We start from the raw sequence: 14,355 nt of genomic DNA, 5'->3' as shown, positions 1-14,355 counted from the left end.
GGTCAAACGAACTATTAACATATCCTTAAACATATATTTTATGTATCTGTACGTATGTATGTGTGTGCATATTTACTTTATTCCCTGGCTCCATGCATTATTTGTGTGCTGCAGCATTTCACTTTCGTTTCAATTTCCCAAAGCAACATTATGCAGTTACCTAAGGTTAAGGCGTTTTTAAATGTGACTGACACTGACGACTCTTGGCTGACAGGCACCTGTCGGCTTTTCGCTGCTTTCCCGACCACTGCTGCATTTTTCTCAACAACTCTCCATAGAGAAGAGTAAATAAGAAGTTGAGCTGAAGGCAATGAAGTGGGAAGAACGAGGAGATATTAGTCGCGAGCATTTGTGGTGGTTGAAGCATATTTTTTGGTTATTTTTGTCTTTTAGTTAGAAACTGAAACTTTACATACATACATATGTTCAATATTGCATTAATACAGCTTCCTATAAACTAATTTCTGTGAATAAAAATTTGTTCTAGGTTAAATAAAAACTATTTTTAGGACGAAAAAATTGTTACAAAACTATTCAAAGCTTATCGAAGGTCGCAGAATGGTAATAAGCTGAGGAAAGCTATCGAATTTACTATGCCAATAAAACTTTTCAAATTATTAAACAATTCGCTGAGTTGTATTTCAAGCTATGCGAATTTGAAGACAATTGGAATATTCATTTACAAAAATATTTTATTTGAATTTGTCATCGTATTGAACAGCTAGAAAATTTGTTCAATAGCTTGGTATGTTAAATGTATTTCAATTGTGCCTGGGGACAAAATATGCTTTGCTGCAGATAAATCTCAGATTATCAAAACTTTCCTTTTGCATTCCTCAATGCCATTCAAAAATAATTGGATAGTAAAATTTGTTACATAAATGCCATTATTTACAGTTAGTGTTGTTTTGCGCTGATTGCATTGCCTGTAAAAGTCCAACATTTTTACAGTTGGATGCAATTGACTCTTTGCAAACTACACCAAATTTAGTCAAGCAAACTGTTCGAAACAGTCAAAAATTAAATGAAATAAATCCAGCACTAAAGGGAGAAAAAGCGACTACTTCGCTAATCCGAAAATTTGAAGATGTGACGTTGGCTTGTAAAGTCATCTAGGCAGTGGGTACCGAAATAGGCGGTTCTGCACATAACTCAGTGTCAAACCCAACGAAAAAGCCACACAACTTTCACTGGCACCAAGCAAACAAACGCGTTTCACTGTGGAGCCATTGTGGCTATTGTCGGTGAAACGATTACTTCGGAATTGCTGCCTTCGCATTTCACGGTTATTGTAGTTTTTGTTTGTACATTTTGTGGAATTAATGACTCCAAGTAAAACCAGAAGTTGATTAATCAAGGTCAGTACTTAAATAGATAGCCAAGCTGAAGTATGGCTAGAAAGTGATTTATACTGATGGAGAACAACGTAACCAAACGCAAAGGCGGAGACCGTTTGAAATATTAAAATTTGCTAAAAAAATCGTCCGCGGATGACTGTTGACAGTTGTCGGTATTACAAAAATAAATTTAGTATGCCATATTAATTATACGATTTTTTTATATGTAACAACTTTTTGCATATTTACTTTACTTTGAAATTGTTGATAAAAATAATTACTATATATAAGAAATGCCTTTCTTGTCACTTTCACTAAGAAGCCACCGAATGGCGCCACGCTTCGCCTGTTCCACTACTCACGATCTTGATTTTATGATTTTTTACAGACGTTGATTGTAATTAGTTGGAAAACGATGATGATTTATGTTCAATAAATTTTAAAAGCTTCATATTTGAGTGACATAATTGAATATACGTTAACGCGCACCACTACTGTCGGAGAATGTTGCCAGTGAATATTCTGAGAAGCTTATACAAGCCAACACGTCAACCGGTAACGGCAGCATATTCAAACGAAAGTGTGTGAGAGTGTGTGGGTACCAACAAGTGCGATAAATGATAACTTCATTTTTTACTTTGCCTGCCAACACTAACAGCTCCTAGTACAGGCAATGGAACGAGACTTGTTGGCATCTAAGGGTCTCATCACGTCAAGCTATCATTTCATTACAAATTGTTAGCTGATTGACTTGATGTGCCATTGAATTAATTTTTAGTTCACGGTTAACGAGTGAGAAGCAGATTTGATCTATTTTTGATTTTAATTCAATCACTCACCTTGACTTTCAGTTTGTTCATGTCATAGGTCAGCAATTAAAAGTCATTGATATTGACTAATCATTATGGGCAAAAATAGTATGATTTTTTTAATTTAAATTTTGCCCGAAAGAAATATTATGTCGAAATATTTTTGGGTTGGCATGACTTTCAGTGTCATCTGTGTCAAACGTCACATTAAAATAATTACAAGTGTTTATTATACGCTTGTTTCTCTGAAATACATAAAGTGCATTCGGCGATTTTTATGATGAGTGCAATTATTCATCAAAGAAGTTCCATTATATCTTGCGTGCGGAACCAAATATATGATGCTAAAACATTCAGAATGTTGGAAAAGGCCTTCGGTGATAATTGTTTGTCGTGAGCAAGTATTTTTGATTGGTACAAATTACTCAAAGTGGGTTGAGAACGCGTTGAAGACGAACTACGTCCAGGGTGGCCATCAACATCAACTGCTGATCAACACGTCAATAAAATAAAGGAATTGCTGCTTGAGAATAGGCGATTAACGGTTAGAGATCTTATTGGCATTGCTGGAATATCGAAAGGATCAGTGAAAACCATTTTGAAAGATCATTTGGGCCAAAGAAAAGTGAAAGCACGATTGGTATCAAAACCACTAAGTTTTTTCGAAAAAAAAATTGTTGTCTGTTCAACAATGCTTTCCGATTACCAAGATGTCATGAAACATATTATTACTATCGATGAGTACCTATGCCTTAATTCCTTCTGACCGGCCTAATTGTCAACGAAGAATACTATTTGAGTGTTATGCAAAGCTTTTCGTAAAAAGAGGCCGAAATTATGAGCCGACAACTCTTGGCCAATATTACATTGATTCTTCCTCAGTTTTCGCCAATTTTTCAACTATTATCATACAGCAACCATCGTATTCCGTGTGACTACTGGCTATTCAGAAAACTCAATCGACCACTTCGTGGAAACCGTTTTGAGTCATTTGAAGATATTAAATGGGTACGCGCTTTGAAGGCTATTTCGGAAATTGGCTTTAACAACTGTTTCGAGGATTAAAAGAAACGAAAAGTGTATTGGGGCCAACATAAATTTTGAAGAATAAATTAAAAATTTTAAATTATGAACAATGTCTTTTGGTTATAGTGATAGGTCCGAAAAATTCGATTCGAATCTTCTTGATCACTTGACTTATTTAATTTCAATTATTTACTTACTTACGCCCTGGCCTTTCCTTCTGATCGAAGAAATCACTCAAACATTTTTTATTTTTGTTAAAACTAGTAGTAATATTTGCGCAAGATCTCATCTTCTTTCGCATCTTATCAAGATTTGCTTTATTCTTTTAGTAAGGATACCAAGTAAACAAAAGACTTGTGAATTGAGCTCCACTGACTTCATCACAAGACTCACCATTCAGCTACTTGTTGAGGAAAGAAAAGCTAATAAACCAACAAAGGAAAATGGGAGTACATGCACACCGACGACTAAGGAGGGATATGAGAAAGACACTTAACAAACAGTTTTTGTTGCTGTTATTATTCTTTGTGCTTGCTTTTGCCGTGCGTGGTTGCTTTTATTGCGTTTGCTGAGCTCCTCCGGAGTGTTTGGCTTTAGTTATGTTATGTGTATTGGTAGATGCCAACATAGATGCCCATTTATTGCTATAATTTTTTTTTAATTAATTTTATTTTAACTATTTCGAGAGTCTTGAAGACTCTCTCTTTAATATGTATTATTAAAGGCTACTTGAATATATCTCCCTTTTAAATTTTAGTTATTTTGACTAATGAACCTTTATACAACTGGTGCCTTTTGATGATGGCTAAGGTTTGCGCTTGAACTTCATTCAGCGTTGAATAAATTCCGTCCGCACTTAAAGCGGCGTCTAGTTATACTTCCTAACTGCAACTCAATCACGCTGGGAGAAGTTGGCGGAACAAGGAGGGTGCGTAACTGCTGCTCTTTCCGTTTTGACTTTCGCATTAGTTTCAGCGCTCTCTTTTGATTGCCTCATATTTCAAGTTCATAGAGAAAAGTTTGTGGCGCAGCTAGTAAACTTAAGGCATAGAAAGAACAACAAACTTACTATCAAATCGGTTAGAACACGGTTTATTAAGCTCGCAAATTGGTTCAAGACTTCTAAACGAAGTGAATTAAAATAGCTAGAAATAAGCTAAAAGTAAGAATTTAAGGAAATTAGATTGATTTCAGTGTAGGGAAGTACTAGTTAAAATTAAAAAAAACTTCTTCAAGGGTTAATTCTTATTTCCGTTGAATATTTGTTTATATTTAACTGGAGGACCCGTCCACTCTTCACTGTGGCTGATACATAAATAAAACTACCACTACCATCTACATATATGATTTCTAGTAATTGGATTATAACTATAAGCTAATGAGATATAGCATTTTTGTTAAGCAACTTGTGTTAGTTTCCAAAAAAATGGATCGTAAACCATTGCTTTTCGAGGGAAAATATTGTTGAATTTGGGCTTAGGGAAATCCTCCGTTGAAAAGATATTTGCTAAGCTGGAAACAGGCGAAAAGAGCACCGAGGACAATGATGCTCTAAAGATTCGAAAGCAATGTGCAAAGTGGGTGCCTCGCAAGTTCATAATCTAATAAAAACAACGAATTACTGATTCTGAGAAGTACTTGAGCGCTCTTTAATTTGCGTCGGTGTGTGATGGAAACATAGCTCCATCATTTGCCATTGGAGTCCAATCAACTGCCATTCTAGTGGAGTGCATATGATGAACCGGTTCTCACATACTCAAGGACTGATTACTGAGCCAGTTATAATCCATTGCACTGCGTATTTGGTTGCAGTTCTTTTCTACTATTACAAATACTTAGCAATTGTATTATTTTTGAGGAAAAATCTGTTAAAAAAGGTACGCGTATATTCAAATGATTCCTTCAAACAATATTTTGAACAAATGTTTATGATTTGAAATATAATTTTTGTATTTATGAGTTGTATTAAATTTTGACATAAAGATATAAAAGGTATCCTTTATCCTTACCCTGGTTCTAAGCTACCTCTCCACCAATTTTCAGTCAAATCGGTTCAGCCTTTCCTGAGTTATAAATGGTGTAACTAACAACAACTTTCTATATACAGATATATATTTAGAGAGGTCCAATTCGGTTAAATTTTAACGGAAAAAGAACGCTTCAAATTCAGTATACAAATTACAACAAATTAATTTTGCCATTTCCCAATATTCCTCATAAGCGAATTGCAGCGGTTTTTCTAATTTAAATAATATTGAACATATCCTCTAATAAATTAATCCTTCCTCGTTTAATAGCCAGCTTAATCTAATTGGCGAAAGTTAAAGAACTCTGCCATTAATGGCTCAAAGTTATTTAATTAGCGGGAGCTCTGCTCATTCCTTTATTCCATTATTCTAGTAATTGCTTTAATCCGCTCAGCAGCTAAGCTAGCAAGTACGAAAAAAATTTCACAGGCTTAAATCAATTCGATTCGGATTCGCCATTTATTTGATTTGTGCCACGAAGAATTTGCCAGCAGCTTTATACATTACATAATTTATGGAGTGCATGGTTGCATTTGCATTATAAGTATTAAGTTTTATTTGGACAATTCATCAAAAAAGTGCACAAATTGTGAACAAATTTAATTTTACTATGTGTTGAGTAAATTATATTATAATCATTGTCACTGCAGAGCTGAAGGAAGAGTAAAAGAGAATTAACAAGTATATCAATTGAGTTGATGGTGAAAGTGAACATGGAAAAGACCTTTGAAGTGCTGATAACTGGCACTTGGCCACTTCTGGTCAACAAAAGTGGAAGAGAGCATTTGGTCGATGTGGTTACCAGCGTGAGCTTTAGTTCTTTAGTATGCATGTATGAATGTGCGTTTAGTGCAAACTGCTCTTAGCATTTTGCATCTAGTTTGCTTACTCGAATGAGTGGTATAAAGAACGCGGAATTGTCACATATATGAATGTACAGATTCGAATAGTTCTCTGTTGTTTTTGCAATTTTAAGGAGTTATCTTCAAAAGTTAATGCTAAAGAAACGAAAGAATTAGAAAACCCTACAAAAACAAAGAACATTAGAAAAATGACCACAAGTAATTTAATGAACGACAAAAAAACTCTTCCCACGAAGCACGAATCTTATCGCCAAGTACAAGCGATGAGACAGAAGCATAAGCTCACGAGACACGTAAGCATTTATGTGTACATAAGGCGCGATGTTGCAACAAATAACTGCACAGTGGCAACAAGTTTAAATAAAGAGTATTCCAATAAGAGTAATATAATTTTTGTAAACACACTAATTGTTAATTTCAACGATATTTATGTCACTTGATGCAACATAACATCGTTGAAACGATTCTGTTGCAAAAACGAGTTCGATGAACCAAATTTTAGAGCACTTTTTTTACTAAATAAAGTCGTATGTCATGAATATCTGGTTTGTTGCTAAAGACCAATGACTTCACATAACCCCACAAGAAGTAATCTAATGGTGTTAAATCACAACTTCCCAGTCCAATGGCCTCTACTCATTCAATGTCGCAATTTCTTGAAATAATCGAATCTCCAAACTTTTTTCGCAATAATTCGACCATAAAAAGTTGGTTATTATCGAACTATACCGTTCTCTATTGGCAGTAACGGTGTCACCAACTTCATTCCGAAAGAAGTACGGACCGATGATTCCTTCAGATTTTTGGATTTTCTTCGCACCAGAATCGACAGTTTTGTTTATTTACCGCACCACTCAGATGAAAGTGAGTCTCATCGGAGAAGATTTTCTTAAAAAATCGTTCAAGTTGTTGCAAGGCAAAACCAGCAAATTCACGACGCACGTGTTGGCGATTATTATGGTCATAAAAAGCGGAAAATTGGAGAACGTTATTTTGATGATAAATTGAATAATTTGTAAACTTTGTTCTTGCGTACGTCTTTCCATGATGAAACATTAGTTTATAAAAAAAAACTACAATTCGTGACATCAAAAATCTTACCTAGAAATTATATCATTTCTATAGGAAAACCCAGTACTAATGCGACGGAGAACAGGAAACAAACTGAAACAATTTTTTTGGGGATTGGTTGGAATGGAAAATCTTGAAGAACTTATGTTGCTACATGAGCGTCTGGAAAGTGTAAAATCGTCCTTTGCTAACAAATATTTTGTTTGAAAAGTATATAGAACTATTAATTTCACTACTAGTATCCGGTTTTCAAGATATTTTGCTTTATGTGAAACATTGAGATAAGACCAATAAATTTTCAGCAAATGTCTTTCGGAAATACGCGGCAGACTATAATATAAAATTCGTAATATATAAAGATGTAAGTAATGGAAATATTTTATTGATAGTATTATAAATTTTATTTCAGTTAGCATGTGAAAAAATTTAAGAAGTATTGCTCTAGAAGAATTCGCAAATGTTATAAAACACGCTGGTAAAACAAAAAGGTTGGTAAACAGAGCAGCGAGGCTATTAACATTAGTATTATTAAAAATAAGTTAAACTTTTGGAGTTTTTATTTGGCGTCCCAGCGGTTGTTGCTATAATCATAGTATTTATTTTTATTTCAGACCTGTGATGCATACACAGTACGCCAAGTGACTCTCAGATAAGTGTTGCAAATATGTTCATTTTGAAGGATCTCTGCGCCAGGGTTACGCAAACCCACTTGAAAATGTTTAATTAGCAGGAACGTGATCTATTACAGACACATGAGCACAACGTGCGACGGAAAATATATATGAATATTACTTCCAATAGTTATTTAGTTTAGGAATGCCATAAGCTACTACGAGGGCTGCTATATATATTCTGGCCTAGGGCAACACTAAGTGTTGCCAGGTGCAATCTGACATTTCCATTGGAAAGTTTGACATTTTTTAGCATAACATCACTCAGAACGTTTTGTCATTTAATCGTGAATTGTTTTGTTTACAGGGAATTAAAAAATTCATCTCGGCCAAAAAATGGAATTAACTCGTGAACATTTTCGTGCTATAATTTTTCACAACTTTCGACGTGGATTATCACGACAAGAGTGAATCGATGAACTAAAATCTGTGTATGGCTATGAAGCACCATCTTATGGCACTGTGAAAAACTGGTACAACGAATTCAATCGTGGCCGACGCTCGCTCAAAGACGAATTCCGTGAAGGGCATTTCTGCAACCAGCATACATTCGATATTGCATGAACACCTGGCCGTAAAACAGGTTTGTTCTCGTTGTATCCCGCACAATTTGACAATCGCTCAAAAAAAGGCTCGTGTGGATTGGTGTAAAGAAATGCTGAAAAAATACGATCGCCGTGCTTCAAAAGACGTTTATAAGATCGTCACAGGTGACGAATCATGGATCTATGCGTATGAGCCCGAAACAAAACAGCAATCGTAAAAAAAAAAAAATAAAAATGAAAAAAAAAAACAAAAAAACTATTTTCGTTGATAAATATGCCTATTTACATTATTAGGCCAGAAATATTTAGCAACCTACGTATGATGTGGTCAAATCGCTCTGTTAATGTTTTCGTCTCTTTCTATAAAGGAAATTCTTGCACTCTTCAGCGGGAAAGAATTAATATTTCAGAAAGCTTTCCAATCTTATTATTCTTCTCATTATCTTGTCACTTTTAATTTGTTTATCATATTTATAATGTTTACCACAAGAATCTACAAATACAAAATAATGAAAAATATAAATGGCGGACGACGGGAGAATGCCTAATAATTATAGAAGCTGCGCAGAGTTCACATGCAGAAGTACAGCTTCTAAAGAGTGTCTATGAATAAATAAAAGAACTCTGAAGACAATTTCTTCCATCTTCAGCAAATGAGCAAATTGCTTTCTCTGTCATTGTCTGCAAGCTCTGTGAATTTTATTTTAGATATCCATCGTAATTAGTCAGCAGTTGCTGGCCGACAGTTTAAGTGATGACCATTTATGACAATGATTTCTTAAACGAAAGGAACTGGAGCAAAAACAATGTTTGAAATCGAATAACGGAATGCTGAGTTGTTGGTTGTGTTCAAGAAATCCAATTTCGTTTTTAATTAACGTTATTCTATGTAAATTAAATGTGCCTCTTTAATTTATTTATACGTGTATTTAGGGTGACTGAAATGAAATTTGGGTATTTTCAAGAGGTAAAGAGCAGATATAAATAAATACAATTGACTTCAACAACAATAAACACCGATTCATTCAGCTGGCGGCATTCGGCAGTTTGGCGTGACAGATGGTTAGCTTCTAATGGAGTGGTTTGGAAATGAATACCAGTTAGACAAATAAGTAGCTCAAAATTAATTATGAATGGGTTCAGAGATTGCTATCTATTGTTTAAAACTTAAAATCTTTTATGTGAAGAACTTTGTAATAACTGTTCGATGGATTATTTTGAGTACAGAGAAGAGGGGAATAAGAGTTAATAAGTTTTAGAGTCAAATGTTTTATCTCGGTTGCTTATATATAGAACTGTACCGAATAATACTTTCATGCAAGGAAATTGTATCGTTGGGCCGACAACTGTCATTAATATCCGTATTTAATTTATTATCATGAGATAAAATAATAAAATAAAGAAGAAGTCAAGTAGGAAGTCCATGGTATATTTAAAGAAGAAAAACGCTTATGAACAAATTGAACACCATTATAACATCGGTGAGTGACATACTAGTTTAACAAGTTCTTTTAAGTGATACTTCGTTGGTTTTGTTGTTGGCATATCACATAATTTATATTGTGATGTCATGTTTGCACTTTTCGAGATTTTTGAAAGCTATCTGCTCTCAGTGCTTGATTCTCTCAAGGAGTCAGGAGGAAAGAATTTGTTAGTTAGTCAGTTACTCCTTTAATGCAATAAGTATATGGACTGAACAGTTCAAAATTAGATAAGAAATCATTTTTCAGTAGTCGATGAGATCAGCAAACAAAAATTGGCGATTTCCGCTGCTTATTATATACATTCGAACATTAATAAGATCGTTGAGTTAAGAATCGGTATCGTCGGAATCACAGTGGTGAAGCTTTTTTCATCTTCATTTCAAATTAGTAACTTCATAAAATTTTCAAAACAATCGCTGTATGCTTTTTTCGCCAACAACGCTGTTTACTTTATGACGAAGAACACAGTTAGCGTTACTGTTGTTGTTGTGAAATGTAAAGTAGGATATTAGCGGCACTGCCTAATCGGAATATTTCAGGCGGAACTAGATACGCTAGTTTGCATAGTCATAGAGATGTTGTTGTTGGCGATGGAAGCGAATTTGATGCAGACTGGAAAATCATAGGAAAATGCCAAAACCTTTGACTCAGTTACTTCCTAGGCAAGCGAAAATGTGTATGCAGGCTTTCAGTATATGCTTCTGCGTATGAGGGAAAGCAGTTGCGGATTTAATGGAGGGTAGGGGAGATATGCGTTGCAGTGCACACTGGAAAGGATGGGTGAAGTGGGAATATTTGCATTAGTTTTAATTGAATGCACTGAAGTGTGCATAAGTCAATATGAATCTTGCTGAGATTTCTTCTGTGTTGATATGTATAGTGTTAGTATGGCTGGCTTCATAATTATATAAGAAAGGATTGTTCCGTATATCAAAATGAACATATTTATAAGGCCATTTGAGGTCCTTCCGTAGGTGGGAGCGAATAATGAGAGATTATTACCTTTTCGCTAAAATCTGAAAAACAAATGAAAATTGAATGCATTTGATTCAGTTCTTGTAAATACAACATTGTTCTGGATAGCAAAGGTGACTTTCTGATGATGAACATTTTAAGAATAGAAATGTCCAAAATTCAATTTACTTATATTCCGCTTTGTACTACTTACTACCCAAAAGGTTACTGTAGACACCACTTATTTGCAAACAGCACTAAATCTCGCAATACCGGCATCATCACCAACTACAATTGCCCCTTCAGAAACACCATTAGCATCATCACATCACCTACGAAAGTGACTAAAGTCTGCTGAAAAGCTCTTTTCTACGCCATAAAATCAAAGTCTCGATTATTCCTCCAATCGATTGGCCCAAATGTGTAATGAATTCACAATTGAATTGAATCTTTAATGCCCGGCTCCCTATGGCGTTGTACTCGGGTGTATATATTTGCATTTTGTTTTCTCAACGCCTTGCCTTTGGTGACCTCAATATTCGTTTCACATTTACATGTTTTAAGTGGAGTTAAAGGGAAGAAATTCGGAAAAATTTAAAAGCATTTTAGGCCACTGAATTATTGTGTTATTTTGTACTTTCCATTCGATTTCCTGTTGTGTTGCTGTTTTTTTGGCGTACAGACTATGCAAAGCTTAGATCCCACATTTAGCAAGCAAACTCGGCATATTTTGCATTTTCCATTTAATCTTCTTCATTTCCTTTAGGTGGTATGTGTATTGTCAAACAGGGCTTAGCGCTGTCTCATCATCATAGCATTTTGTTTTTTAATTTCACCTAAAAGATCAGCCATGCAAAGGTTTGAATGAAACTGCTTAATGAATTAAAAAATATTATTCTCTTCGATTTATTCCGGCATTCAAGTCAATTATATGCCAACATGAATTAGATCTTTTGTTACACATGCAAAAAATTTTTAAAAATATTTTTTGAAAATTATATTAAACCTCTAAATTCTTTTGTTGCTGAATCTGAAAAAAGCAGTGATATTATTAAGACAACCTGTACCTTCAAATCAGTTTCCTTATCATACAATCTGTAAAAGGACCACCCTACTGACTTCAAAGCCTCATAGTAAGCAGGCTGCAGCTTTCCAAAGTAATTTCAATATTAAAATTGAGCATATAAAGAAAAAGGAGGAGGGTATGAAAAGCTTTCCTCAAAATTCGGGTCATTTGTGGGTTTGTGATAGCTTACATAACACACGGATTCTTTATATTAGCTCATGCAATGTAGTATGCTCCCTACTAAATTGTTGGTGGGCGGACAAGCCAAGCGAGGAAATAGTCATAAAAAGTGGCAATATTTATGAGCATACACGATGTTGACTGCGAGAATCAGAATATAGTTACTTTATGTGTTTCTGGTTGCCATTTTGAGTATCCATTTTATAAGAAATGTGCAATGACCACAAAGCGAGCTTTTCAGAGAAGACAGCCGAAATAAGCAATGTAAATGCTGTAAAAAAGTCATTTCTAGTTTAGAACAATATAAAATTATATGAAAACATACTTAATCAGTTTAAAGAGCAAACAGGGCTCCTTCTTTACGAAATAAATCATTAGAATCCTCTTTAATCGCTGCCTAAGCAACTGGCCCGTCCTGTCCTTTTTCATGTTCCACCCTCCCTCCACAATTCACTTACCAATTTTCAGACTTAAGTTATTCAGGGTAATGTTATAAAATGCTATTGTGAGTTTCCAAAGGTGTTTGCACTGCTCATTATAATGCCATGAATGATGTCGGTAAAACGTGTAAGTGCAGTCGAATGAACCAATAGAGAGCGCCAAATAACAACTGCACATCTATGATACCTTACACCCGCAACAGCAACAGCATCATCATCAGGTGTGACCAAAAACAACTTGCTGGGTAGAATGGACGTAAGAGTGAGGAAAGCGATGACTGCAGTGCAAACAGAAAAATGCGGCAACATCAATAATTCACAGCACACTCAATATATGGCATGCCAATTGAGTTTGTTGACTCTCTGCCAGATGCAATGATAAACAACGGAATCAGCAACCACGACGACAGCTATATCAAATGGGCTACGAATAGACATAGAACTTGTTGTCGCAATGGTTCATGGCATACCATGTCCTATATATAAGTGTATCACAAATATTTGTAGTGCTATATTTCTATTTTGAAAATTGCAGCAGGGGTTATTTTTCGATATATTTCTAGGAATCAACAATTTAATGGTTTCCTTCTGTAATACATAACTTTTAATTCAAAGTTTAATTCTATTGAAATTATATATTTTTTAATTGCTTCCATACTCGGTGATTTTAAATACCTTTATTGGTTCCTGAACTGAAATAGTTGAGACTGGAAGTTATAAGCTGAAGGTTATAAAATGTTAAGCTCGCAAGTTAGCTAAATTGATGGACTATGAAACAGACTGGGGATCGGATTTCGTTGTTAAGTGGAATAAAAGTTTGGAAGTTAGGGTTATGGGAAAAAACACCTTTCTGAATAAGAAAATCTTTGTGGGACTGACTTCTTTCGCATGATCTGTCCCAACCTAGTTTTCTAAGTCTCTTTAATTCTATAAAGTCTCCAAATTTATTGATAAAAGTGTTTGGCGTGGGCATTTGAGAATTCCAAGATGGGAGCTGCTTTATAAATTGATGAAACGTTAAGGGCTTATTTGGCACTTTTCTCGTTCATTCTTTTCTCTTCACACCGGCAAGGTAGTACGAGGCTCTAAACTTGACTTTTAGACGAAAATCGAATATCTTTTGCATTTATCTCAACAAGACCTAAAAGAAAAGTGACAAACTCTTGTAGGGACATTTTATTTTCTACAAAAAAGGTCCGAGAGCAAACTCACTATCATTAATACTTCACGAAATATTCGGCTTTTTAAGTAAGGCTGTATGGAATTTTCATAGGTTTTTTAGTACACAATTACTACCATAGGGTATTACTCTATGAGGGATTAAAACACCGAATAGTTAAAAAAATAACCTAATGTGTATGTATAGACATTTGTTACCTGTAGCTATCTGCAAACGTTACTTTTAATGCCCAATTAGAAATTCTATTATGGTATTATAAATGTGAGAGAATGCTCTTTTGTTTCAAAATATTCTACTACATTATCAAATACAGTAATATCTCTCTGATGTTCACTCTTCATGTTATTAAAAATCTCAGATTATTGAGAAATAAAATAAATTTTCACAAATGGTTGGTTGAAATAGTTTGTGACTGATAAGCAGTGGGTAACAACTGTGAAGCTAATCAGCTGAAATCATTTCAAGTTGTTGTTATTATTTCCGTTAATTCTGTTCAACTTCATTACTCATTCAATTCATTCCATTTGTGGGCGAAATTTCGATTATTTGGCTTGTGTTTATCTGTATTTTCAAATATCAAATTTAATTAAATAAATTGCATGCACTGTAACTGTATTAGCTATTTGTCAATTAGAGTACTTGCGTGCTTATATGATTTCGTTTACAAATATTGATAGTCTAACAGGTTGCTTTCAGCACTCT

This window comes from Bactrocera tryoni, chromosome 4 (genome assembly GCF_016617805.1).
Source record: "Bactrocera tryoni isolate S06 chromosome 4, CSIRO_BtryS06_freeze2, whole genome shotgun sequence".
Lineage (NCBI taxonomy): Eukaryota > Metazoa > Arthropoda > Insecta > Diptera > Tephritidae > Bactrocera > Bactrocera tryoni.
This window is presented reverse-complemented; position numbering follows the sequence as displayed.